Here is a 27,689-nt window from a genome sequence, read left to right as displayed (position 1 = left end):
AGCTGCTGTGGGGAGCTCAGAGCGTGTGCTTTTAGCCTCCCGTCTCCACTGCTGCTTAGACGTAAGCCGTCTGCTAGACCGACCTTGCCTGTTGGCTGGGTTGCACACGTGATATCTGTCGTGGCTGAATGGTGGCCTCCAAAAGAAATGTGCGCGTCCTTACTCTTGGAGCCTGTGAATGTTACTCTATGCGCCAAAAGAGCGAGTATTACCTTACATGGCAGAAGATGTGAATAAGAATTTGGGGGGGGGGGGGAACTTATCCTGAATTATGTGGGTGGGTCCTAAATCCAGTGACAAGTGTTCTTATACGAGTGAGGCAGGAAATGTGACGCAGGAGAAGGCAGTGTGAAACTGGGGTAGAGGCTCCACGAGCCGCCGGGAGCTGGAAGAGGCAAGGAGGGAGTCTTCCCGAAACCCCCCGGGGGAGTGAGGCCCTGCTGAGCCCGTGATTTCTGCCCCGTGATCTGCATTTGGGCTTTGACCTCCAGAACTGTCTGAACTCTGCAGGACCCAGGCCTCCAGCTCTCAGGGGCACGGCCGTTTCTTTCCACTGAAAGCCCCGCAGAGCCTGAAGCTGGGTTTGATCATGAGGCAGCAGAGCGGAATGTTCCAGCGCGTCTCACGTCCGGGGCTGTGGCCTCACACGGTCACGGTGGAGCTGGTGTGGATATGCTGCTTTGTGGGTGGCGGGAGGGCAGAGCGGTGAGCAGCTTTGCAGGCGCGGAGGGGCACGGGCTCGCTCCCGCACGGTGACCGCTGGTTCCCACAGCTGTGCCACCGTCCCGTTGCGGCCCCACAGCCCCTCCCGAAACTCGGCCTGGACTGCGTCCCCTGGCCCGTCGGGCCGTGAGCGGTGCTGATGGCGAGGGACCCGGGCTTTGGGATCAGACACGCTTGGGTCCCACGCCCAGCTCCTAGCTGGGCGACTTGGGGCAAGTGTCAGCCCCTCTGAGCCACTCTTCTCCCCTTGACGGTGGGGGTACTGGTGACAAGGTGAATGCCGCCCCCTTAGCCGGTGGCCGTGACGGCGGCAGAGCCGATGGATGGGATGAGACAGCGGCTTTCCCACCGCCGTGACTGCCTCGTGCAAGTCAACCCCTTCCCTAATGTGCAGTCCCATCTGCGTTTTGGGAATCAAAAAATGGGAACCTGCATCTGGAACGTGTGGAGAAGCCAGACCTCTGGTTTCACCCAGCCCCGCCTCTCGGCTCCCCAGGGACCTCAGCGGGAAAGACCAGGGCCAGGCTCACGCGGGTGGGGAGCTTCCCGGACCCCCGCCGACCTGACTGCGCGGGAGCAAGCCCGGCTGTGCTGCGGGGCTGTGTCCCGGCCCCCCGGGGGCCTTCCTGCAGCTAAGTCGCGTCCGTCCCTTGTCAGACCGGCGGACCGCACCAGTTCCCACCGCCCTCCAGGAAGACAAGGGCCAAGTCTGGTAGTGGCCCTCACGAGCCCCCCTGGTGACCTGCCCCCCGATCCGGCCGCGCTCCCAGCCTCCCGTCTGGGTCCGGCCTGCCCCATCCCAGGCACGGCCGAGCCTGAACGTGGGGTCTGCCCGTGCAAACCGCTCCCCTTCCTGGCTCCTCCACCCCAGCAGGGAGGCACGGTGTCCCCACCGTGCCGACCAGACATGAGGGTGCCCCAGCGTGGCCTGTCCCTCGGCCCCCTGTGTCCCGTGCATCCCCCGGTGCCCCTGGTGATCCTTCCTGCCCACCTGCCCGCCATGTGGGCTCCTTGCTTTCCCCTGGTGCGCCAGCTCCCTCTGCCTGGAGCGTTCCACTCCTTTCCACTGGGTCGGCCCTTTCTCCTCCCTCAGAACTCCGCTTAGCATCACTTCTTGCTCAAAGTCTTTGGGGAACCTCCGTGTCCAGGACGGTTTGCCCCGCCCCCCCCCCGGTGGCCGGTTTCCTTTCTTGCAGCGCACCTGCCCGGGGTTCGGCATCTGCTCAGCTGTAGGTGTGTTGGACTTAGCTCCTCCCACTCGAGGGTGACGCCTGCACGTTCCTTCGGGACGCTAGATTCCCAGTACCCCCGGGGCCTGCATGGAGGAGGTGGCCAGCGGGCGTTCTCCCACCGGATGGCGGGGGAAATCGGGGGGCATACGCATGGTTCCTCCAAACAGCTGCCTTCTCTTACTCCTCTGGGCTCTAAAACTGTGCTCTGATTGACGCCCCCCCCACGCCACCCCATGCCCGGACCCCCCCCACCCCGGCCGGCTCCTGTTGGTGCTGAACCTCAGGCCACGGTCTCCAGGACTTTCCCTGAAGCTCGGGCCCCCACAGGACCGTGGGATCTCTTGGCAGAGCTCGACGCCCTCTTTCTCTACCCGGTGCTCTTCCCTATTGGACTGACGCCTTCACAGAGGCGGGGAGGGACCCACCCGCACGTGTGCTCAGAGCAGATGCTCACGGGGCATGTGGGACACCAACAAGTTGGACCCCATAGGTGTTAATCATGACCCTGAGCATCTGCTGTGTGTCACGTGCTGCGCTGGGCCCTGGGGGAACCGCCGTGAACACGCCAGGCCACGTCCCTGCCCTGCTGGAGCTCGTCTGCCAGCGGGAGAGATGGGTCACCCACACAGACAAACATGTGACACGGGAGGTGGTGCTGAGATCTAGAACTATGTTAAAGGGGGTCCAGAGAAGCCTGAGGGGACTGAGGGAGGAGGCTGTGCAGGCATTTGGGCGAAGAGTGGTCCAGAGAGAGAGAGGTAGCAAGTGTAAAGGCCCTGTGGTTGGCCCTGTGCTTGGTCGGTTGAGGGACAGCAGGAGGCCAGTGTCGCTGGAGCAGGGGCCGAGGGAGGGAGGCTGTGAGGTCTGGGGGGTGTTGTGGGGGGGATACACGATAGAGGACCTCACCGGTGTTTGACGGCAACGAAGCCGTCTCACCAGAGCCCACGCCTTTCCTTCCCAGGGCCCTGCGCCGTCAGCCTGCCAGTCTGGGGGGTGCATCCTCTTGCCTGGAAGGCATGTCAGCTCCCCTCCCAGACCTCCTTGCTTGATCCCACAGGGTGCCTCGGGCGCTCTGTTTGTAAAGTGACAGTGGTATCAGTGTCGGCTGAGAGGGGGGATTGAGTAGGACGGGGCCGTCACACTCTAGCGTGGTGCCTACGCATGGCGAGGATTTGGCGGTCCTGAGCAAGTGAGATCATCACCTTATGGACTAAATGTGACCGTAATCATCAGGGGAGAGAGTGTCTGGGCTGGAAGGCTGGGGTCAGCGATGTCAAAGTCCACTTAATGGTCAAAGAAGTTAAATTACGAAGCGTGGGCTCAATCTGGCAACGTGGCGGTCAAGGGAGGGTGAGTGGAGGCCAGTGGAGGTGACGCCACCTGCAGAGAAGTGAGGAGGCCATCCGGACGACAGATGGAGACAGCCCCGAACGACTGTGGACAAGCAGAGAGAGGCAGAGGTTAGGGGGATTGGGCGCAGGGAGGCTCGGTTTTGTTTTAATGGGGGCGACCTGAGTATGACAAGTGGATGGTGAGGCGCCCTTGGAGGGAGGACGGCGTGGGAGTTTTGGGGGAAAGGTGGGAAGGAGAGGGGGCCATGGCCAGGGCGAAGAAGGGAGTATTGCTTTGGGGGTTCAGGCTTGAGGATGATGGTGTCTGGTTCCCAGTTCAGCTTTCTTCTGCATCCGCAAGATAGAAACACCACTTTCTTCTCTCTCCTGAACATTCTGTGCTATTTTTCCCAGCTGCTTTTGATTCAGGCATAAATAACCACCCTCTAGTTTTGTGCGCCGATTGCTTATTGCTATTACGTTGGAAAGCATTTTTTTTTTTTAGCACTTAGCCGCTATCCAGTGCTTTGGGGGACCCTAAAAATCCCATCCGTGTGTTTTGGAGCAGATGTGTGACTTGACCTCTCCCCTGTCCATTTATTCCCGGTTTTCTTGGCCCAGACCTACCCTCTCCCATGTCCTCGGTTCTCTCCCTCCCCTGCCCTTGGTAGGAGCGGCCACCTTCTCTTTCCAAGAATTCTCTTGGTTCACACAGCCTCCTCCCCCTGCCCCCAAATGGAAATAGCTTTCCTGGCTTCCCCTGTTCCTTAGGGCTGTGATGTCAGCAGGTGTCTGTGTCCGTGTGGGTTTTTTTTTTTCCCCCTGAGAAAGGAGATCTCACTGCTTGTGACTGGCTTTTCCCCACACGGCAGGTGTGACAGGATTGTCCCCCAGCCTCCACGGTTTGGACACTCTGCGCCTTAGTTAACTAACCAGTTCTCTGCCATCCCCGGTGTTGTGGACCATCCCCTTGTCCAATTACCCCCTTAGGACAGAGCCGAGAAGTGACGTTAGGGAGCCAAAAAGCGATCCATATTTAAATTTTTCACAGAAATTGTCAAACAGCACTCCAGAAAAAGTTGTGCCAACTTGTACCCACCGAGAGTGAATGAGAATAGCAGTTTGCCAGACCCTTGCCAACAGTGAATGTTGCAGATCTCGGCTAATGTGGTAAGTGAGAATTCTTCTGGTCCCCGTTCCGTCGGTTACATCTCGTGGTGTGTGTACCGGCCACGTGCTTTCTCCTCTTCGGGGAACCGTTTCTTCATTATTCACACTAATTCCACGATTGGTGTGCTCTCAAAACACCTTTGATTTTTTTTCTTTTTAATTTTTTTTAATGTTTATTTATTTTTGAGAGCGAGAGAGAGCGCACGCGCACAAGCAGGGGAGGGTCAGAGAGAGGGAGACACAGAATCTGAAACAGGCTCCAGGCTCCGAGCTGTCAGCACGGAGCCCGACGCGGGGCTCGAACTCACGAATCACGAGATCGTGACCTGAGCCGAAGTCGGATGCTCAACCGACTGGGCCACCCAGGCGCCCCCAGACCACTGTCATTTGTAGAGCCCTCCTAACCCATTAAATACATTCGCCTGTGGTCTGTGACACGCGACTAATGTTTTCTCCCCACCTGTGGTTTGACGCTCTTGCCTGTGATGCGATGCTTTTCCTCCGTGGAGCTTCAACACAGGTGTCTTCTGTGGCTGCTTAGGCTTTTTGGTCTCCTTTTATGGTTGTTTCCCGGAGATTTCTTAGTTTTGTCGTTTCTTTGCGTTTATTTAGCACGTGGCCCACCTGTAAGTTGTTTTGCTGTAAGGGTCTCAGTGGACGTCTGGTCTTACCTGTTCCCAAGCAGTTAGTCCTTTGCCCGGTGTGGCAGCAGGGGCTCAGCTGCTCTCTCTTGCCTTTTACGTGGGTCAAATTCCTGTCCGCCCTTGAATCTGTGTTTGGACTGTGTCTTCTGTCTCATCGATCTGCTGAGCAGCCCAGTTTTTCTCCCTCTGGAGAGAGACGCAAACTTCCAGCTTGAAGTTTTCAGACCAGCTTTTGTTTCAAGCTGACAAGATGAACTTCTTGGGGTGCCTGGGGGGCCGAGTCGGTTAAGCATCTGACTCTTGGTTTTGGCTCAGGTCACGATCTCCTGGTTCGTGGGTTCGAGCCCCGCGTCAGGGTCCTCACTGACAGTGCGGAGCCTGCTTGGGACTCTCTCTCTCTCTGCCTCTCCCCTGCTCGCTTGCTCTGTCTCAAAATAAATAAGTAAACTTAAAAAATAAAAAAAAAAAGACTCCCTATCAGAAGTTGGCTGCTGTCATCTGGGAGGGGTGGCCCGGGGTGGGGGGGGTTTTGATTGTCCTCCACTCCAGCCTTTCTGGAATGTCCTCGTCCCTGCTTTCCATCTGGTCACAGCCCACCCCTGGCTCCAAACCCTCATCTGTATTTGACCTACGGCCACTTGCTCACCACCTCCCAGATGAATTCGCCAGGGGCTTCCGAAGCCACCAGCTCTGGTGCCGCGAAGCTTCGCGGCCCCGTGTTCCTCTGCAGCGTTTCCGAGATCCCTGCCTGCAGGCCGGTGGGCAGGCAGGCATCACCGCCCCACCGTCGTCCCGACACTGGAAGGTTCTTGGCCTTCAAGTGCTTTGTGTTTGCAGTTGAGATCACTGGTGGGAAGCCGGAGCGTGCCGGGGAGCACACGGGGACGCCTGGAGCTCGTGCCGTGTGCTGGGCATCATCTGTCCGCAGCCCTGGCCTGTTCTTACCATCCTTGCTTTCCAGCCAGGGGACGGAGATGGAGAGGGCGGGAGGAGCCTGGACGGGGTCCCCGGAGCCAGCCTACGGCCGGGGCCCCGCCTTGTCGCACTCACTGTTCTCTATTGCTGTCGCCCCGGAATGCGGCCCAGAGAACCCTTCTGAACTTGTGCGAGCTTGGCCAGCTTTGTTGTTCGGGGGGCTGAAACGATCCTCAGCAGGAACGCTGCACCGGCCTCATGCCGCTGGTGTAAATGAAGACCTACGTCGCCGGGAGTAGCTCCCTTCCCCACCGTGCGGGCTCTGGCACCAGACGGAGGGCAGGTCTACCGCTCGGGGAATGGGAGCGCAGCCAGCCAGGGCCCCGTTTACACACAAGGAGGCTTCGGGGGTCTTGGGTGGCCCGGCCAGGGTAGCACAGGGGGACGGTGGCCGTGGATTCGGGCTTCACATCCCGTGTCTTCACTGCCGGCACCACTGGCTCATGAGAAGGTCAGGACAGGGTAGGGTTTAGTCAAAAAGGTGAGGTGTTCCGTCGGGAAGTCGGAGGGTTTCTCTGTCTCCACATCGCAGCTTCCTGAGTGTCGCTGATCCCCCCCGTGTAGATGTTGCTGCTTTTAGAGAGTTTTCAGATGACTCTCATGTGGTTCTCAGAACAACCCTGGGTTGGGGGCCAGATTCCCATCCCCGGTCCCCTCCTGCAGATGAGAGTAACTTGCCCAGGGCGTTCGGCTCTCTTCTGAGCCGTGGGACTAGTTACGGGAAACGCAGGGCCGTGGAGCATCAGCGAGCAGGTGCCGGTCCCCCGAGTGCTGGGAACTCACAGCGGGACCGACAGCCGCTGTGGACAGACCACGTGCCCCGCTGAACATCCAGGGCCAGTGGGGTTGGAGGTACCCGGGTTCTGGCCCAGCACCGGCCTCTGGCCCATCCTGTGCCTCCGAGGAAAATGCTGTAGAAAAACCCCTCCAGCCGATGCTGTCACAAGTGTCCAGGTGAAGACATGTAAACTGCCATTTGCATCAGACCTTGCATTCGTATCTCAGGAGCTAAGTGTGGGACGGCCAGGACCACTGGGGGCTGAAGCCAAAAGCTTAGAGCAGATGGCGTGGGATTAATTTTTGCAAACCATAAGAAAGGGAGCGCACGGCAATCTGTTAGCTGTGTCGGCATCTGATCTTAGTTTTTTAAATCAGAATCGTGGACTCCGTTAGTTACCGTGTTCTATTAAATCTAAGATGCCATCGGTTGAGAGATGCGTCATTGTATTTATACCACCGAAGAAAGGGAGGAAAAGCAACAGTGACAGAGTCAGGCTGTAAGACACATTGTCATTTCAGAGATGTTAGTGAAGAAACACGCACCACAGGGCTGGGCAGTGCATCAGTGTCCCCTCGTTGACCTGCTGACAGACCACGGCCGAGGGCTGGCTTCGTGTGGGCACAGAGGGATGAGAGGATGCTCCCAGTCCCTGCGCCCCAAAAGCCCACGGACTGCTCAAAAATGTAGCTAATGCTAAACAGATTGGTGTCAGAAGTTTGCTGATTGATGGGTTCACTCAGCCACAGAATATTTCATGAGCACCTACTATGTGCCAGGCACTGTTCTAGGCTCTGAGGACCCCACGGCGGACAAAACTTCTCACCGAGCTCACTCCCTTCCAGGGCAATCAGTATGCATTCCCGGTAGCAATTCTCAAACACTCCCGTGCAGAAAAATTCACGTGCAAAAAATTTATGTTCTGATTGCCCGGCTTCTAGTCTTTGCTCTTTATCAGGTGTAGGATGAGACTCGGGGGTCTGCATTTTCCCAAGCACGCCAGGAGGTCCCAGGGCCGGAGGACTTCCAACCAAAATGTGACAAATAGAGCTTCAATGTTAATGACTTCATCGTAGCCTGTTGTATGAATGTCCTAGAATACATTTACTTGTTGGGGATTTAGCAGATATTTAGTTTGTTATTATTTTTTTCGATCTTCCCATTGTAAATGACACATCTGTGAATGTCCCTGCCACTGAATATTACTTGCATACCTCCTCCGTGGTTTCTTTAGGGTCCGTTGGGCAGGGATACTTGGGCTGAGTTTTTGAGGGTGAGGTAGGAGTTCGCTGTGGTTCTCCCCACCACCACATGTGGCCCTGGAGCCTGACTGCCTGGGTTCATTCCCCACTTATTAGCGGGGGACTTTTGGGCAAGTTCTTTGCCTTGCCACAGTGTTTTCTCATCCCTCAAATGGGACAGTCATAGTATCGACTTTTTAGGGCTACCATAAGGAGTGAATGAACAACGCTGGTGGACCCAGCTGTGCACGCCGTGGCCGTGGTGGCAGTGGTTGCGATTTGGCATACGGCAGGCGGAGCAGGGAGAACCGTTTGCACGGTGCCCGCATCCACAGCTCGGGCGTGGCCGTGGCTCTGTGGACGGAAGCTCTGGATGTGCTTCGCCTCGCGTGTAGGAGCTGATGCCGGACGATGGACCTCACGTCGCAAATCCACGCCCAGCCCGTCACCCACGCTGCCCCTGGAAACACCTTTCTACCACATTGGTCTGGATGTGTCCCTCTGCTCACGTCCCCTCCCTCACATCCTGCTGCCTGGACACGACCCGTAAACCCCTTGGCGCACGGGGGAAGGAAGGAGAGCCCTTAGGACTTGGTTTCGGCCTTCTCTAATACCACCCCACCCCCGCGTGCCGCTGTGTGACAAGAGTCTCGTGGGAGGTGATGGCAGAACTCGGCCCTCAACCCCGCTCGGCTTTTGAGGAGTGAATAGGAGTTTTCCAGGTGGAGGAGGAAGGGAGGGCTGTCCCAGCTGATGAGCTGGCGTGTGCACAGGTACAGCGGTGTGTTTGGGGTGACGTCAGTGGGTCACGGTTGGGGTGGGGCTGCTAATGAGGGTGGCCGTGGCTGCAGAGGCGGGCCCAGCATCGTCGGGCTCTTGAAAGTCGCCCTGGACTTCCTCGTGTCTCAGCTCTTCGGCTGTGCCTCTTTCTAGGCTGAAACGCGCCCCCACTCGTTTCCTAGCTTTTTAAAGGACCGTAGACATCTGACAAATTCTTGCCCGATTGCTAAGGGCGCAGAAGGCTTCCCTTCATTATTTAGTTTGCCTTGGAACTGGGACTTGGAAGGCAACCAGTCTTTCTTTACACGCTTTGTGGTAAATCCCTTCTGGGAAACCAAATGCGACATCTCAGAAGGCTTCTCTTGCAGAAGGTTTGATGGGAATGAAAATAACTTAGCGGGCTAAGACGCGGCTCCCGGGATGTGGCCTCTGGTCGTCTTCTGCGTCCACCTGGCTTGCTCTTTGCTTGGCCTCCAGAGTGGTGTCCATGCACCGTATTGATCAGCTCTGCAGAGCGTAAGGTGGCTGCCTCCCGCCAGGGGAGGCGGGTCTCAGGAGGGGAGAGTTGGAAAAATGGACCTTGAATCATCACTGTGGTTCAGCCGCCAGTAAGCCCCTGCTGTATGCAGGCATCAGGCTAGACTGGACCCGGGCTGGAATCCAGACTTCCCCAGGAATCCAGACTTCCTCAGGGAGTGGTCATTTCTCCGGGGGCCGTGTGGCTCTGTGATGCGGGAGAAGGGTTTAGGTGGCACGGGGACAGATGTGTTTTATTTTGATAGTATTTCAGTGTGTATTAGAGAAAATATAGCACATTAAGTCTGTGTGTGTGTGTGTGTGTGTGTGTGTGTGTGTGTGTGTGTACATGGACTGAAATAGTCCATACTTCTTAAAAACATTATTTATTTAAATTCAAGTTAGCTAACATACAGTGTGGTCTTCGTTCCAGGAGTTTCATCACTTCCATAAAACACCCAGTGCTCATCCCGAAAAGTGCCCTCCTTAATGCCCACCACCCATGTAACCCAACCCCCAGCCACCTCCCCTCCAGCCACCCTCCGTTGATTCTCTGGATTGAAGAGTCCCTTATGGTTCGGCTCCCTCTCTGTTTTTATCTTATTTTTCCTTCCCTTCCCCTGTGTGCATCTGTTGAGTTTCTCAAATTCCACATAGGAGTGAAATCATGTATCTGTCTTTCTCTGACTGGATTATTTCGCTTAGCATAATACCCTCCAGTAGCATCCACGTTGTATGTATGATTTCAAAAGTCAGCGATTATAAGAAGAATATTAGGCAAATGAAGGTAAGTTGCAGAGGGGCCGTGAAGGAACTTTCTTGGGGTTCCCCAAGATGTTCTTGATCACAATGGCTAAAACGCTTTGACTTGTAACTTCCAGTGCAAACCACGCCACAGTAAAGTTGATTTTGAAAAAGTAAATATGGGTCATATGTGTTTTACGCAGAAGCCACAGCAGCCGCACCTGCGTGACTGAGGGTTGGAGACCCCCGTCTGGGCCAAACGCGCCTCACTTTTCCAAAGGCACACCGGAGGCCCAGAGAGGCGGGTGCCGCACAGGTGTTGTGCCAGGGGCAGGATGGGCGGGGTGGGGCCCGGCGTGGAGGCCTTGGCCGGCTTCACTGCCCGGTGTGGAGGGAGATGGCCGTGATGGATGGGTGTGGGTGTGGCTTGTGGCAGAAGACAGGCTGCCCTCACATGGGCGGGCAGGTGGCATGGGTCTGCTCAGGTTGCTAAGGGATGCCCGCTTCTGTGAGGAGGTCCTGCAGGAGGGAGCTTTTCTGTCCTTCTCCCCTTTCTTCCTTCCTTCCTTCCTTCCTTCCTTCCTTCCTTCCTTCCTCCCTCCCTCCCTCCCTCCCTCCCTCCCTCCCTCCTTCCTTCCTTCCTTCCTTCCTAGTTTTTTTTAATGTTTATTTATTTTAGAGAGAGAGAGAGAGACAGAGCGTGAGCAGGGGAGGGGCAGAGAGAGAGGGAGACATGGAATCGGAAGCAGGCTCCAGGCTCCGAGCCGTCAGCACAGAGCCTGTCGCGGGGCTCGAACTCATGAGCCGAATGACCTGAGCCAAAATCGGACACTCAACCAACTGAGCCACCCAGGCACCCCAGGAGGGAAGTTTTCTAAGTTTCAAGACCAAAGAACCCGAGTTTCCCTTTGGGGGTTATAGAGTCCTCTGCACACTCCCAGGTATCAGCTTCCAATGTTCCATTTTTTTTCTCTTTTAGACACTGCCAGTGTCGTGAGGGCTGACGCCCACTCACTCCCCCCGGGGCCAGGTCTTGTCTTGGCTCCTCAGCAGGTGGGCAGCGACACCTGGGGTGGGGGTGGGGGTGTGGGGATCAGGGGCTGCGGGCTTAGACCTCCTGTCTTCCCCTCAGAGGCCTGGGTGGGTCAGGGCAGTTCACCAGCATCGCCGCGGGGCGCCCTGGCCAGGAGTCACAGACGCTTGGCTTTTTGGCTCCCATTTAGGGACTGGCTGTTGGTTAGGCTCTTGTATTCCTGGTTGATTCGTGGCCTCCCTCCTTCTCTGCCTCAGTGGTTACAGTGCATCGGGCACAGTGGTGCGGACCAGCAGCGGTTACCAAGTAATCCTACTGACACGAGCGAATGTTTTGTCACCGTGTGTCCTGTGCCTAGCACTGGGCGAACTGGTTTTACTTCTGTGGCCTCGTTTACTTCTCAGGGCAACACTAGGACGGAGGCGTGTTGGCGTGTTGTTTAAGGACGGATGGTCCGCGAGCTCACTGAATTCTCACCTGCTCCCGCGCAGAAACAGTGTCTTTTGTTGGGAGACACCGTGAGTGTCTCGCTGGGAAGGAGGAGCCTAAGGGCCAGGCGTGGACGTGTCCTCCGTGGTCTCTTCCTCCTGTCCTGGTCCTCGGAAGCTGATTTTAGAGACCCGTGTTGCAAAAGTGTTTTTGTTGTTGTTTGTTTTTTAAAAAGATTTTGCTTCCTACCAGCAGCATCGGGCACTTTTCTCGGGCCCAGACGGGGGCCGCGGGGTTCCAGGGAGGAGGCCAGACAGACGCGGAGGCAGGCACTGCCACTCCGAGGGCTATTCATCAAGATCAGGAGGCCGCTGAGGGCCGGGAACGCGACGTCAGAGCTGGGAGCAGAAGCACGTGTCTATTCCTGGATGCAGAAACCACTCTGTTCAGCAAGCAGGGCCGTGTCCCTGCTGCGTCAGGCCCTGGGCAGGGCCCTGGGGACACAGAGGTGGATGAGCCATAGGCACTGCCCTTGCGGGTCACGGCACAGTAGGAAAGGATTCGGGCAGATGGAGCTCTGAAGGGGTGGGGGCTGCTTCCCAGTCCGTGATCTTGGGAGGGTCCCACTGTCCCCTTCTCTGAGATGGGGGTTGGGACGGGGACAGTAACAGCATCAATTCCAAAGGCACGGAGCTCCGACCGGGAGCTGCCCCCCTTGCTCGGTCTCTCTGACCTGGTGGAATGTTCTATGCTGTAGGGAAGCAGGGATGCTGGCCTACTACCTGTCTCATTCGCCCTCCCTCCCGCGGCATGTCTGTTGAAAGAATGAACGCGACGTTGACCTTGGAGGATTTGGGGTTTAGGCGGGTGGAGGCTTGGGAAGAAGGGCGGTGTCGTGGGCAGGCAGAGGTGCAGAGGAGGGCAGGCCAGAGGCATGGGCAGGGAGGACGGGCTCCTGGGGGGGAGGGCTGGGCTGTGCTACAGATCCTAGCAGCCAGTGGGATACCTTGCTGAGGCGCTGAGGCCAGCTTTTGAGCACCGGGTAAGAAGGGTCTGCTCTGTGCTGGTGGGGAGGCAAGAAGCGTGGGCCCTGGCCCCCTTCCCAAGGAGCTTACGGCCTGGATGGGAGAGGAGGACCCCACAGGTAGAATGAGAACTTGATATAACTGGGACTTTGTGAGCAGATGTACATATTGAATTCAAGTCAGGTTTTTTTTTTTTTTCCCCCAATTTTCTACTCTTTGGGAGCTAAATGACACGGACCTTCCTTCCACTTTGGGCACGTGTGGGACAGACACGCTGGGGTTTGGAGTCGGGCCTGGTTTCAGGTCCTGGTCTCAGTACTTCTTACCAGGGCGGCCTTGGGCCCTGACTCCTGATTTCGCTGAAACCCTGCCTTCCCGTCTGTAAAGCGTGAGAGTCCTTCTTCATTGGTGAGACTTGAGGGTCAAGTGTGAGGGTCTGCCCAGAACTGGGCCGGGACAGAGCGCCTGCTCACTGCTGTTGGGTCATTTCTTCGTCGGAGGAAGGGCTGTAAAATTGGTGTGTGTGTGTGTGTGTGTGTGTGTGTGTGTGTGTGTGTGTAGGGGTAGGCTGTAAATTACTTTTTGTTTTCTTTTCTGAACCCCTCGAATTTTTTCCTTGATGAGCATTTTATTTTATTTTTCTTGAAGACTGTAACTTATGAGGAACAGACCTGACTAAGCCATCTGCTCAGTTGGGTCTTTGCTTCTGCAAATTGGCCCTGTGCCCTCAGTGGCAAGTTTGGGACTCGTGAGTGAGCCCCACGCCTTGGTAGACACATGCCATGTGCTGCTTTAAAGCCGTGAAACGTCCCGGGCAGCCAGGAAGAAGGGAGACTCTTGGACCCTGGTTCCTTTGCAAAGCCTTTTGCCCCATAAACGTGAGCCTCAGGCTGTCAGTCCTGACCAGCCCTCCAGCCCCAGGACCTTGGATAAAATCCAGCCAGGGTGCAAACCCCCAGCCCGCTGTTTTCTGGGTGCGTGTATTTGGGCCTGCTGTGTAGCCTCTTGGAAGCGCCCCCCCCCCCCCCCCCCGCCTCCTGCAAACCTAAAAGCACCCTGTGACGCCATCCAGTTACCTGCATCAGAAACCTGGGCGTCTTCCTGCCTTCTTGCCCTGTCCCCTCATCCAGGCCCGGGCCCTGACCAGGAACCCCCCTGTCTCCTTCCACGTGTCTGTGGAGGGAAATTCACCCAGTGAAGAAAAGTGAGTGCTTACTATGAGCCAGGCCTCAGGATGGATGCTGTGGAAAATCCACAGATAAAGCCCCAGCCTCCTGGACTTGACATTCGGAGCGGATGGTGGGGGCTATGTTGGGCGGGTGCGGGAGAGCCGTGGTGGACAAGTGGAAAATACGTGAGAAATGTAAGTGCGCGTTTGCCGCAGCTCCTGGAGGTCCGGTCTCCCAGCACCTGCTTGGCCCCAGGATATGCTGGCCAAGGGAGCTGGGTGCAAGAAGGGAAGACGTTGGCTCTGCCATCTTGAAAGGGCAGACTCGCCCTCCGTGGAGTCTGAGCGGTGTCCGGGTTACTGCGAGGGGCCGTGGAGAAAAGGAATGTTTGCATGCACTTCCTGGAGTCCGGAAGCTGAGGCCTGAAACCCTCATTTGCTTAGGAAGAAACAAATGCAAAATGGCGCCACGCCTCTGCCCAGGGAAGATCTGCTGGGCGTGAGCCAGCCTTTGAGACCGGCCGTCCTTCGTCCACCTGGAGCCTCTCACCAGGAAATGCGGTTGCCCTGCTCTTGGCCTGAAAGAGAGGCACCAAATCATTGAGCTCTAGCTGGCGTTCAGCGTGGGGCTCTAGAGTTTACTCAGCGGCGTCCACATCACCCAACCCACTGCTTTTCCAGAAAGCTGTCCTACAATGGGAATCACGTCCAATCTTCATTTGGTCCCTCACTATTCTCTGGGCACCTACCTAGGACCAGGCTCTGGGGGAGGTCCAAGCGCAAAGTTGACTAGACCGGGTTCTTGCTTCTAAGGATGGAGTGTTCAGAGGAGGTGAGCTCTGGGTGGGGGGCAGGGACTTCTGTCTGTGTTCTGTCTCTGTGTCCGGCCGAGCAACGGCTCGGCGAATCCTTGTTGTACGAACGATGCTTGGGTGAGATGAATGAGTGATTGGATGGGAACAAGTCAGAAGGTGATGCCAGCCCAGAGTGGCCAGGGTGGCCAGGGCAGAGGGGAACACAGGAGCCATAGGTGCCCTGATGCAGATTATAGAAGCCTCTGGGGGAGGCTTATGAGCCGAGGAGGAGAATATCCACACGGCATCCGGTCCCTCTGGCAGAGGGAGGCACGGGAGCGAACTTTCGGAGAGCTGAAGGGGGCGGGGGTGTGGGGGGGGACTTTAGAGGAAGAGGAGGCAGATGGGAGGCTGGTGGGCTTGGGCTGGACCCTGAGTGGGGGACCACCTGAAGCCATTTCGGCGGAGGAGTGACATGACGGGGCGCCCCAGAAGACCACGTGGAAGACGGTTGGGGCCGGCGGGGCCTGGGAAGCAGACGAGGCTGCACCTCAGAGCCCAGGCTTCCCCCGCTGTTAATTCGCCAGGGTGTTGCCCAGACATTGGTGTTTCCGGTGTTTCGGCCCAAACACGTTCTTTGCGGACGGCCAGTTGATGTTTCTTTGTTACCTGTCGATGTGCGCTTTTAAAACTAAACAACTTTGTGTTAGCCCCCTTAGATGATTTAAGGGCCCCGCCAGTGACTGAGTTTTTAAGAGTTGGCCTCTTCCGATTTCTATGCCATTAACTTGAAGGAGGCAGAGGAGTTTCTTGTGTCATTTCTTCCTCTCAAACGTGTGTTGGGCAAGAACCCAGACCTGTGTTCCAGTCCTGCTCCATTACCTACCAGCTCTGTGACCCGGGGGGCAGTGTCCCCAGCTGTTAACAAGGGAGACGAAAGGTACCGGAGATAACTGCCCTGCCTGTTAGAGATGGCGGCGTCTGACCTGAGGGTGTCAGTGCCCGGTGTCGTCTCTTCGATTAAACTTTCTAGCTAAAGTTGGCCGCAGGGAAAAGGGTACCTAGTAACCGAAGCTCATTCCCTTCACGGTTATTGGACTTTCATGTGCACAGGGGGCACCCGGGTCAGTGGAGTGCGCTGTGTGACCTTGCCCAAGTCACTCAACCTCTCTGAGCCTCAGTTTCTAGTTTCTTAGCCTGTGAACTCGGGACCATAATCATTTCCGTCTCACTGGGTATCGGGACAGATAGGAGAACTCCAAAGCTAAGAATTGACCTGGAGTTTTCTGACTCCTGGTTTTGTATCCTCAACCCAATTCATCTGAAATGGTGCTTTCAAGATAACACCTTATGCGTCCTTTTAGGCCTGCTATTTAGGGGGATCCTTAAAAACAAATAATGTTCAGGAGTTAGTAAGTTTCTTTGGTAAGTATTTTTGGTAAGTTTTGAAACGTTAAGGTAGGCCGTATTTGAGGATGAGTTCAGCGGGGCTGGCTTCCCCCAATGAGCTGTGTCTGGAAGGAAGCACAGCCCGGGGTAGGTTGTGTCTTTCAGGCAGGTTAAGTGGGAGAAGATACTAGAGAAGCTTCACATCTGTTACTAGCAGATGTTCTCGACCCTGGCACCTGCATGTTGGAATCCCCTTGAATCACCTTGTCTGTTTTGGAAAAATACCCACGTCTGTGTCCACCCCTGCCCCCCCCCCCCCCCCACCGCCCTGATCAGTGTTGTCTGGACTGCATCTGGGTGTTTTCCTAGTTTTGTTTTTTCATTATTGATACAGAAATACAATTAATTTTTGTATACGAATCTTGTATCCTGCCACCTTGCTGAATTCGTCTATTAGTTTTAATAGTTTTGGGTTTCTTGGTTTTTATAGATTCCTTAGGGTTTTCTGTACACAAGATCCTGGGAGCTGCAAATAGAGATAGTTTGACTTTTTCCTTTCCAATCTGGATACATCTATTGCTTTTTTTCTAGCCTACGTTTTCCGGATAAACCCGTAGTCCAATGTTGAATAGAAGCAGTGAGAATAGACATCCTTGCCTAGTTCCCGCTCGTAGAAGGAAAGCTTTCAGGCTTTCGCCGTTGAGTGTGATGTTGGCTGTGGGGTTCTGCAGATGCCCTTTATTGGGTTGAGGAAGTTTCCTTCTGTTCCTAGTTTGTTGACTGTTTTCATCATGACAGGTAGCCGATTGCATCATATGCCATTTCTCATCTGTTGAGATGATCTTGATGAGGTTTTTGTCCTTCATCCTATTTTTTTAACTTTTAAAAAATCTTTCTTTACTTTTGAGAGAGAGAGACAGAGACAGAGCATGAGCAGAGGAGGGGCAGAGAGAGAGGGAGACACAGAATCCGAAGCGGGCTCCAGGCTCCGAGCTGTCAGCACAGAGCCCGACAGGGGGCCTGAAATCATGCACCACAAGATCATGACCTGAGCTGAAGTCAGACGCTCAACCGACTGAGCCCCCCAGGCACCCCTTTCCTTTATCCTATTTAATATGGTGTATTACATGGGTTATGTTTGGGTGTTAAACCAGCTGTGCATCCTGGGATCAATCCCATCTGGTGGCAGCGCATGCTTCTTTTTATATGTTGCTGGATTTGGTTGTTAGGCAACCAAATTTTGTGTTTTGTTGTGTTTTGGCTTACAGATGCATCGCCCCAAGGTCATCCATCTTCACGTGACCTTCTCCCTTCTCTCTGTCTCCGGATTTTTCCTTTATATAAGCACACCAGTCATCTTAGATCAGGGCCACCCTATCATGTTAACCTGACTGTGTTAACCTGACTGTGTTGGTAAAGACTTTATCTCCAAATAAGGTCATGTTCTGAGATACTGGGGTTAAGGCTTCAATACATGAATTTTTTCAGGAGGGGGAGGAATTTAACCCATTATACAGATCAGGAACACTTTTCAATATCATTGAAATGTTCTTCTGACATTGATTTTCAATTTTTTTTTCATTGGGTGGAACCCATTTTTTTTTTTAAAGTTTATTTATTTTGAGAGAGAGAGCATGCATGCGAGCAGGGGAGGGGCAGAGAGAGAGTTAGGGAGAGAGAGAATCCCAAGCAGGCTCCACACTGGCAGCACAGAGCCAGCGGGGGGGCGCGAACCCGTGAACTGCGAGACTGTGACCTGAGTAGAAACCAAGAGTTGGGTGCTTAACCGACTGAGCCACCTGGGCACCCCTGGGGTGAAACCCTTTTAATGAACAGAATCTTATCTTGAAGTCCATGTGGAACATGTGAAACCCCCCCAAAGCAAGCTAAAGTTGGGGGTAGTGGTGCCCCAGCCTCAGATGGGTCCAGAGATGAGTGGAGTTGTCTGTTGTTGTGTGTGTGCACATGTGTGTGTGCGTGTGTGTGTTCCTCACTATTAATTCTTAATTATTAACATTAATGAAATGGTTATTAGTTATTAATCAGGTATCCCCGATTCCACCAGAAGAATGGAGGGAGGAGTGATTTTTTATTTATTTATTTTTTTTAACATTTATTTATTTTTGAGACAGAGAGAGAGCATGAACAGGGGAGGGTCAGAGAAAGAGGGAGACACAGAATCCAAAACAGGCTCCAGGCTCTGAGCTGTCAGCACAGAGCCCGATGTGGGGCTCGAACCCACGGACCGTGAGATCATGACCTGAGCCGAAGTCAGACACTTAACCGACTGAGCCACCCAGGCGCCCCAGGGAGGAGTGATTTTTAATCTCATCTTTATCTGTCTTCCCCAAATTTTTAACAATGAACACATAATACTTACTAATTAATCATTATGCTCATTAATAATAATATCAATCAAATTATTAATTAATGAGTTAATGCGACTCTTGCTGTATTCACAACAACCCAACCTCCTGAGGTGTAGGTATGATTATTTTCCTCATTTTTCCAGGTAGAGAGACAAGCTCAGAGAGGACAAGTAACCTGCCCGGGGACACACAGCCCATAAGGGGTAGGGGCTCGATTCTAACTCAGTCTGATACTGAGCTGGGCCTCGAGAACACTCTGAGGTTCTAGAACATGAAGTTCCATCAGGGGAACTTGGGTGTGGCTAGGCTCTCTTTGTAGTGAACGAGAACAAAGTATTAGGTTTTCTGCTGTGTTATTTGAAGTTGTTCTTTATGTCCCTCTTTAATTTTGGCGCAGTTTTCTGGGGCACCCCTATCTCTACCTGTGTTCATCTGTGGGGCTACTTCAAACAGGGGTGGGGGAGGCAGGGGTGGTTGGAAGGTGGAGGGGCTGGGTCTTGGCTGGGCCTCAGGCTTGACCCCAGAGTTGCCCTGCAGGGAGCTGAGGGGGGGGTCAGAAGCCATTGTGCCACGGCTGGCTCCAGCCACAGCTGTAAGCAGGGTGATGGCCACACCCCATAAGCACCCCCCCCCATATGCCAGGCTCACACCAACAAACGGGCACCTTGCAGCACCCCCTGGGTCCCCATTGATCCTGGGGTCAAATCTCGTGTGGATGAATGAATGAATGAATGAATGAATGAATGAATGATGTATCTATGGTTACCTGTAGAACCCAGCTCCGAGGCAGCCTAGGAAATGTAGTTTCTGGCTTTGGAGCCTCCACAGTTCAGGGGGGATGGCTGTCCCCGTTTGGGGTCATTTCCTCAGGGTGATGTGAGTACAGACAGACTGAGAAGGGGGGTGTTGAAATGCCTCTGTCTCAGATCTTCTTTTTAGGTTTATTCATCTATTTATTTTTGAGAGAGAGAGGGAGAGAGGGAGAGAGAAGGAGAGAACCAGCAGGGGAGGTGCAGAGGGGGGACAGAGGAGCTGAAGCCGGCTCTGTGCTGGTAGCAGCGAGCCTGATGCGGGGCTCCAACTCACGAACCGTGGGGTCGTGACCTGAGCTGAAGTCAGCCGCTTAATCGCCTGAGCCGCCCCGGCGCCCCTCGAATCTTCAAGCTACTCATGGTTCCCTGGTTCCCAGGGTCCCTCCCGGACGGGTGGCACGTACCGTCTCTGAGCAAGACGTACAGCCTAAGTCTGCTCTGGCCCCTGTGGCCCCTGTTAGGACAGCACGCCCTCCTCCGTTCAGCTGGTGGTTCACAGGAACCACAGGGCCCAGCAAGCAAGTGGCATGGACGAGGCAGGGCTGCACGCGGCCGTCTGCTGGGGCAGGAAGGAAGGAAAGCCAGAGGGCAAAACGACAGGCCGCCCCTCGGCCCGAAAACGTGGGGAGAAGAAACATGTCCCATCCCACGGGTAGCCCGGACGGGGCCACCCAGTGGGAATCCGAATCCCGGAGCAGAGGAGGGCTGGAGCAGGCAGCCTGCGGAGGCCGGGGTGGGATCTTGGCTCCTCACTTCACCTCCTCGAGCCTCAGTTTCCTCACCCGTAAAATGGGATAGTCGGTTGAATTCCATGAGCTCCGTGTTGAGATTCAGCACAAGACCCCGCGTAGCTGCCCGGTGGGAGACGAGCTGATCGCAGGCACTGTGTGGTCTGATCTCCGCGTGCCGTCCGCCGGAGCTTTCTGAGAGCAGTCCGGACCCACTGGCACGGGGCTTACCGTCGGCCGGCAGGAGCGGAGGGGGAGGGGACCTTCGTGGCTGGCCTCTTCCCGAGTCGGCGGTTCCTCGGAAATCTAAATTCTTTACCTTAGTTCGGCTCTTGACCAGCACCGACCATCATCAAAAGTAAGAAAAGCAGGGGTGGAAAGGATAAGTCAGGGGTAACTGAGCGCCGGTGTTTCTGGCCGTGTGAGCGTGGGCAGTGGGTTGGCCTCTCTGTGCCTCCCGTTGTTTCCGGTACGAGGCATGGAAAATGAGACCTCCCTCTCGGGAGCTTGATAGGGTTAAAGGGCTGGCCTTAGCACTTGTAATAGGTTCCTGTGGTGCTCCCCTCATTCCTGCTCCTGGAGGAAGACATTACCGCCGGGAGGCAGGAATAGGCCTTCCCAGGGCGATTAAATATTCCCGTGGTTGTTTGGGTTCAAAGAGACCAAAATACGGGTTTATAGGTGCCTGCTGAGAGTCCAAGCCCTTCTGGAAACGTCGAAGGAGCTGTTCGTTCACCGCGGGATTCTCCCCACATCCACCGTTTCTCGATTCGCCCGCCACCAGTCTCCACCCGGGCGCTAGGTGATAATTTGAAAACGTCTGTGAGAACTTCTGTGAGAGCTGGCCGTGCTGGCGGGCAGTGATTTGGGGAGGAGCCAGTGGCTGGGGCTCACGGCGGCTCGGGTTCAAGTGCAGGGTGGCTGGGGCTCCGCGGGCCTCTGTTTGCTTCATCGTAAAGCGGGGCCATCACTGCCTCCTCAGCTGGGCTGTGGTGGTTGATGCAATGAGATGGGGGGGGGTGGCTAGATTATTTTACGCTGCAACGTGCCATGTACATGGTGGCATTTTTGTTAAGGGAGGGCCAGGCTGGGCCCCGGAAGTGCGCATCTCTGGAATGGGCTGGGTCAGCTCTGGTGGCATCCCGCAGCTTGAGAATGGGGGAGGAGTGGTCCCCGAGGAACCCCGCCCCAGGCCCCTCCAGACTCCGAATAGATGGACCCTCCGTCTTTCTCCTGTCCCTGCCTGGGTCCTGCTGGTGCTGCGGGGCCAGCTCACAGGCTGCCTCCGTCACGGAAGGCGCCTCTCTCGCCTCGGGGCACCACGGCGGGCTAGCCCTCGTCTCCCGTGTCGGGCTGATTATTATGGACACCTCACCCCTACCCTGCCGAACTTGAAGACCCGGTGGGAGTGGGAGGGTCATCATCTGGATCCGGTCACCTCTCTATCCCTGGGCCCCCGCGGCACCTGCTAGTGTCTGCGTGCGTGAAGGAGGGCGCCGCGGGGTTTCCTGTGCGCGCATGTGAACGTCTGTGTCACAGGCACGTGCCCGCTGCCTTTGCCCGGGGACAGGTGCCCAGCCGGGCTCTCAGAAGGTGGAGGACATGTGTGTCAACACAGCACGATCAGGACTCCGAGGAAGGGAAGCTCGGGGGACCACGGTGTGCAGGGGACGCCCCCGCCGGCCTGAGGGTGGGAAGTCGTGCCAGCACCAGCTGTCCGAGGAGGTAACCCCCAAGCTGCATTTGGAAGACGGTGGGCAGGTGGGGGCGCCTGGGGGGCTCAGTCGGTTAAGCCTCCGACTCTTGGTTTCGGCCCAGGTCACGATCTCATGGTTTGTGAGTTCGAGCCCCGAGTCAGGTTCCGCGCTGACAGCACGGAGCCTGCTTGGGATTCTTTGTCTCTCTCTCTGTCCCTCCCCCACAGGTGCTGTCTCTGTCTCTCCCAAAACAAATAAATAAATGTAAAAAGGAGATGGACGGGCGGGAAAGGGGGAAGGGCATCGCAGGAAGGGAGGATCAGCTGGGTTTGTCGAGGTGATGCTGGAGCCCCAAAAGGTCCCTTCTGGGTCACCCGTGCTCTGGAGCAAGTCCCCTGGGCTCTTGTCCGGGGGTGGATTTCAGGGGTCCTGCGCTCCCGTCTGGTCATGCCATCATCTCAACATGTGGCTTCGAAGGCCTCTGCCCCCAGGGGGAGAGAGGAGGAGTCACTAGGGCTCTTCCCCTCCTCCCCCCCCCCCAGTCCCGTAGTGACACAAGTCACTGCCGCTCACGCACCACTGGCCAGGGCTGGTTACACGACCCCCACCCCCTGTAAGGGAATCTGGGAAGTGGAGGGAAGCAGGCGCGGGATTTGAGGAGCGCACGGGGAACCGGCTTCCAGAGATTCCCCGGGGCCCAGGGGAAGACGGCATCGATGGGGCTTATAGTCCCTGGACTTCGCGGCTCTGCCAGAAACTCGATAAAACACCGACTCCCTCCCCGCCCCCCCCCCCCAACAACTACTGGGCATTAATATTATGGCTAGAAAAGAAACCCGTGGAAAGAACAGAGCTCAGGGGATAAAGGGAGTCTGGTTACAACATGTGGAGAAGGACTAAGTTCTTTGGTGACTGTTCATGCTTTTAAGGAAGTGGGTTTAACATTGGCCCTGTCTCCTTCTTGCCCTCCCTCCCTCCCTCCATGTCAGAGTGTAAACACTACGGAGTAGGTATGGTGGGCTTTTTCGTGTGGAAACGAGCCCTTTACATTTACGAGTCTTCTAAGCCTTTCAAAGAAGCTGCTCACAGAGTCTGCTTCTCGTTGCTTCAGGAGATGCTGGCTGTGGATGGGGAAGCGGGGCTGAGTCCTGCTCACGAAACGCCCAGGAGCACAGGCAGGGGAGTCCCGCTCAGCTACCTTCCCCGTTCTTCTTGGCAAGGGCTTGGTCTTCGCTTGCGAATTTACATTCGTCATCATGGTTTTGTGTGTTCTTTCGGGCCACATTATTTCCCAACGTGCTTCTGGAGAATCAGTTGTATAATGCAGTTTTTATCTTACCGAATTTATTACGAAGATCTTTCTTTAATTCAAATAGCTGGCGCTTTGGGGTGTAGGTGAGAGACTGTCAGCATCGGGAGACCAGCAGTGGCTGGGGGTTCGTTTCCCTTCGTTGACTAGGAGCATGCGGAAGACAGCTAGCTTTGTGGCAGCCTCGGGGGGGGGGAGGGGTCTCGAAGTTCACCGCTGTCTTGTAGACCACACGCAGCTGCCTGCCGTTTTCCCAACCACTTTGACAGTCCCTGTCTTTTTATTGGTGCAGTTAGACCACTGATGTTTAAAGATTTTTTAAAAATATTTTTTATATTTGAGAGAGAGAGAGAGAGAGAGAGGGCACATGAGCAGGGGAGGGGCAGAGAGAGAGGGAGACACAGAATCTGAAGCAGGCTCCGGGCTCCCAGCTGTCAGCACAGAGCCTGACACGGGGCTTGAACCCACAAACCGTGAGATCATGACCTGAGCCAAAGTCGGACGCTCAACCGACTGAGCCAGCCAGGTGCCCCTGGACCACTGATGTTCAAAGTGATTATTGATATAGTTGGAGTAATATCTACCATATTTCTTATTTTTCTTTTTTTAATGTTTATTTATTTTTGAGAGAGAGAGAGAGAGACAGAGCATGAGTGGGGGAGGGGCAGAGAGAGAGGGAGACACAGAATCGGAAGCAGGCTCCAGGCTCTGAGCCATCAGCCCAGAGCCCGACGTGGGGCTTGAACTCACGGACCGTGAGATCATGACCTGAGCTGAAGTCAGACACTCAACCGACTGAGCCACCCAGGCACCCCTGTTATTTTCCTATTCATCCCCGTTCTTTGTTTCTCTTTTTGCCTTCTGCCCTTTTTCTGCCTTCTGTGGTTTTAACTGAGCATTTTACGTGTCCCCATTTTCTCTGCTTTCTCGGCATATCAGTTACACAGGCACACCTCATTTTCTTGAGCTACGCTGTATTGTGCTTTGCAGATAGGGCCTCTTACAAATCGAGGGTTGGCGATAACCCTACGTCGAGCAAGTCCTGTCTGTTAGAGCCGTTCCTTCCAACAGCATTTGCTCCCTTCGTGTCTCTGTGTCACATTTTGGTAATTCTCACAATATTTCGAACTCTTTCATTATTATTGCATTTGGCAGGGTGATCTGTGATCGGTGATTATGACTCTGGGAAAGCTCAGATGATGGTTAACTGTTTTTAGCAATAAAGCATTTTTAAATCAAGGTATATACAATTTTTTTTTTTTTTTTTTTATTTTTGGGACAGAGAGAGACAGAGCATGAACAGGGGAGGGGCAGAGAGAGAGGGAGACACAGAATCGGAAACAGGCTCCAGGCTCCGAGCCATCAGCCCAGAGCCTGATGCGGGGCTCGAACTCACAGACCGCGAGATCGTGACCTGGCTGAAGTCGGACGCTTAACCGACTGCGCCACCCAGGCGCCCCTATACAATTTTTTTAGACATTGTACTATGGCACGTGTAACAGCACAGTATGGTATAAACGTAACCTTGATGTGCACTGGGAAACCAAAAAATTCGTTTCACTCCTTTCGCTGAGGTATTCACTTTATTGCAGTGGGTCTGGAAGCAGCCCTGTAATGTCTCCAAGGCGTGTCTGTGTTTCTTAACTTCTCAGAGTGGCGGCCTTAGAATTTGCAACAGACACGTAACACAGACGCCTAATCCAAGTCCCTTCCCAAATGACACCGTGTGACGTCACATGTAGCATGCAAGCACCTTCCACACAGTCTTCTTGTTCCCTCTGTCTCGACCCTCACCGCACTGCTGCCTTCCGTGCCCCTCATCCAGAAGCTGTAATCACGTGATACGTTGTTGCTGTTACTATTTTGACCACCGTCACCTGATATATCATTTAAGAATAAGGAAAATAAGGGGTGCCCGGGTGGCTCAGGCGGTTAAGCATCTGACTCTCGATCTCAGCTCAGGCAGGTCCTGGTCCCACAGTTCATGAGTTCAAGCCCCACATTGGGCTCTACGCTGGGCATGAAGCCTACTTGAAAAAAAAGAGAAGAAAACTAAAAGTTTGTATTCCTTGTCTAGCTCTCTTCCTTTTCCTGTGTAGATCTGTATTTCTTTTCATTTTAATGTTTTTAATTTTCATATTTTGAAATCTATCTTCCTTCCTTCCTCCCTTCCTCCCTCCCTCCGTCCCTCCTTCCCTTCGTGGTCTGCATTTCTGACCTACATCATCTTTCTTCTCACAGAAGAACTTCTTATCACTTTTTTTTTTTTTTTTGCAAGGAAGATCTACTGGTGACAAATCTCTTCAAATTTTGTCAGAGAAAGCCTTTACTTCTTCACCTTTGAAAGATGATTTCACACGGTACAGAATTTTAGATTGGTGGGAATTTCCTCTCAACACTCGATCTCACTCCACTCTCTTCTTGCGTGGTTTCTGAAGAGAAGTCTGATGTGATTCTTACCTTGGTTCCTTTTTAGGTAAGGCGCCCTCCCCCCACCTCGGCCTCTTTCAAGATTTTTCATTGATCTTTGATCTTCCTCAGCGTGAGCGGGATGTGCCTATGAAAAGATGTGTTGGCTTTCTGGTGTTTATCCTGTTCGGTGTTCGGTGAGCTTCATGGATCTTTGGTTTGGTGTCCAATGCTGACTTTTGGAAATTCTCAGACATCACTGGTGCAAGTATTTCTTCTCTTCCTTTCTCTCTTCTCTTTCTGGGATTCCCACGATGCACCTGTTACGCCTTTTGTAATTGTCCCACAGTTCTGGGATACTCTGTTCTGTTTCAGTCGTATTTTTTGCTTGCTGCTCGGTTTGGAATAGATTTATGGACCTATCCTCACTGGTTCTTTGCCCAGCCGGGTCCAGTCAGCTAATGATCTCCTCAGAGGGATTCTTCGTTTCTATTTTAGTGCCCTTTTTTTTTTTTTTTGGTTTGTTTTTTAACCTTTAGCACTTCTTTCTGGTCCTTTCGCAGAACTCCCGTGTGTGCTAACGTTAGCCATCTCTTCTCGTGTGTTGCCTACTTTTTCCTTTGGAGCCCTTCGCGTATTAATCGTAGTTACCGCACAGTCCTGGTCTGATAGTTTCAGCATCACTTCCCTATCTCAGCCTGGGTCTCATGGTCTCATGCTTGGTCTGTCTCTCCGAGGTGGGTTTCGAATGCCTTGTGATTTTGTAGTTGTGGAAAAACTGGGCAGGAAGTATCTGGTAAAAGGAACCTGAACTGATTTATTTCCATGGCAGTTTCTGCCCTGGTAGGGTTGTTATTCTCGGTATCCATCTGTCTGCCTCTCCAAATTGTGCCGTGTGATCTCAGCTGACAGACGGGCGTAAGAAAAGTTACTGATTTTCGGTTCAGCTTTTCCTCGTGCGGATGAGGGTGAGGACTTCCAAGCTCCTTACGCGCCAGACCAGAAGCTGGGAGTTGGACGCAATTCTTTCTGTGTTCTCCCTCCCTCCCTCCCTCCTTCCCCCCACCCCGGCCTCCCCTGTTCTCCCCCGCTCCCGCCTGCGTGTGCCCCACCTGCGTCGCACTGGGCAGGACTTGTCTGGGCGTTGCCCTGACTGGAGGTTTCTCTGGTTTTTGTTTTTATTTTTTATTTTTTAGTGGGGGGCATCATGAGTTCAGGCCCGAGCTCTATGCGTTGGTGTTTAGAGAGGCCTCCCTTCCCTGAACTTGGCTGCACTTTACTCCTTGGGGACACATCAAGATGGGCATGCTAGGGTCAGGTGACAGAGGTCGTCCGGAGTTTCCTGGGCCCTCCTGCCCCTGTTGAAGGCCGTGTCTTCACGGTCCAGCTGTGCTTTCTCAACTGCACCCCTCCATCCAGCCCTGAGCTGGGATGGAGCATGGAAGGCCCTGAGATGACCATGCTTATTCTGTGGCTGGGGTGACAGTGACAGGTGGCAGTGGTAGGTGATGCAGCCAGCGGAAGGAAGGGGTGTCTGACTAGGGACAGAGGAGCATGGCCCATGGGGGAGTTTCGCTGTGCCCCTTCTGTGGCTGTACGTAGGATACAGAGGTGGTTTCTTCATGATCTATGTGTAGAGACGTTGAAACGAGCAGACAGACAGAGGTCTGCTAGGAGGGGGCTTTGGGCAGGAGGGGCCGTGAGCATCGTAGGGGCAGGGCGGGGTGCGGCTTGCTCAGTGGGTAGGAGGTGGGCAGCAGAGTCCTGCTGGGCAAAGCATGGGACGCATTCAGCCAGCTAAGTTCCTCTGCTCCCAGTTGTGTTTACCCAAGAGCAAGCCCCAAGGTCCTCGATGCTCAACGTCTTGTCTTTGTGCTGCAGCCATATTTAAATACGGAGTGTGCGTGACTAGGGTGGGGGGAGGCCAGAGAGCCGAGCCCACCATCGGGTGCCCCGTCTCTGCCCACGCACATGCCAGTCCTCACGTGGCTGTACTTGGCTTCTCTGTGGAATGGGGCTGTTTTTAATCAAGGACTCAGGAAACCTTCGTTCCCTGAAGGACCTCTGGTGTCCTTCTGGCTTTGTGACTGGAAGGACACCCATGGGGATGGGTCTGGGGATGGGCGATGCTTTCACACCCAGCGGACATCCAAGGAGGGAATCCTGATGTTTGGGGCACCTGCTCTGGGCAGGCACTTTGCTTGGTGCTGGAGACTGAGTAAACCAGGTGACTGAGGAGCAGCTGAGAGTCCACAGGCCCAAGGCCTGCAAACAAGCAGAGGTGGCCCTGGGGGAGCCGGCAGGGGGTCTTGCCAGCCAGACATGCCACTGCAAGGTCCCTTCTGGGCCTGTCCCTGAGGCAGCGGGACTCCTGAAGCTTGATTTGCTGTCGT

At 54.6% G+C, this 27,689-nt stretch overlaps 1 protein-coding gene across 5 annotated transcripts in view; it reads left to right on the top strand.

Annotated features, from left to right (window-relative positions):
* JAKMIP1 (janus kinase and microtubule interacting protein 1) overlaps positions 1–27,689 on the top strand; it is a 90,762-nt gene that overhangs the window by 8,581 nt on the left and 54,492 nt on the right. For all 5 annotated transcript variants that reach the window (XM_042984973.1, XM_042984971.1, XM_042984975.1 and 2 more), the window contains exon 2: positions 4,338–4,456. The gene's annotated coding sequence lies outside the window, so the exon portion shown is untranslated. The remainder of the gene's footprint in view (positions 1–4,337; positions 4,457–27,689) is intronic.

This window comes from Panthera tigris, chromosome B1, assembly GCF_018350195.1.
Source record: "Panthera tigris isolate Pti1 chromosome B1, P.tigris_Pti1_mat1.1, whole genome shotgun sequence".
Taxonomy (NCBI): domain Eukaryota; kingdom Metazoa; phylum Chordata; class Mammalia; order Carnivora; family Felidae; genus Panthera; species Panthera tigris.
Note: the sequence above shows the minus strand (reverse complement) of the source record. Positions and strands in the feature narration are given on the sequence as shown.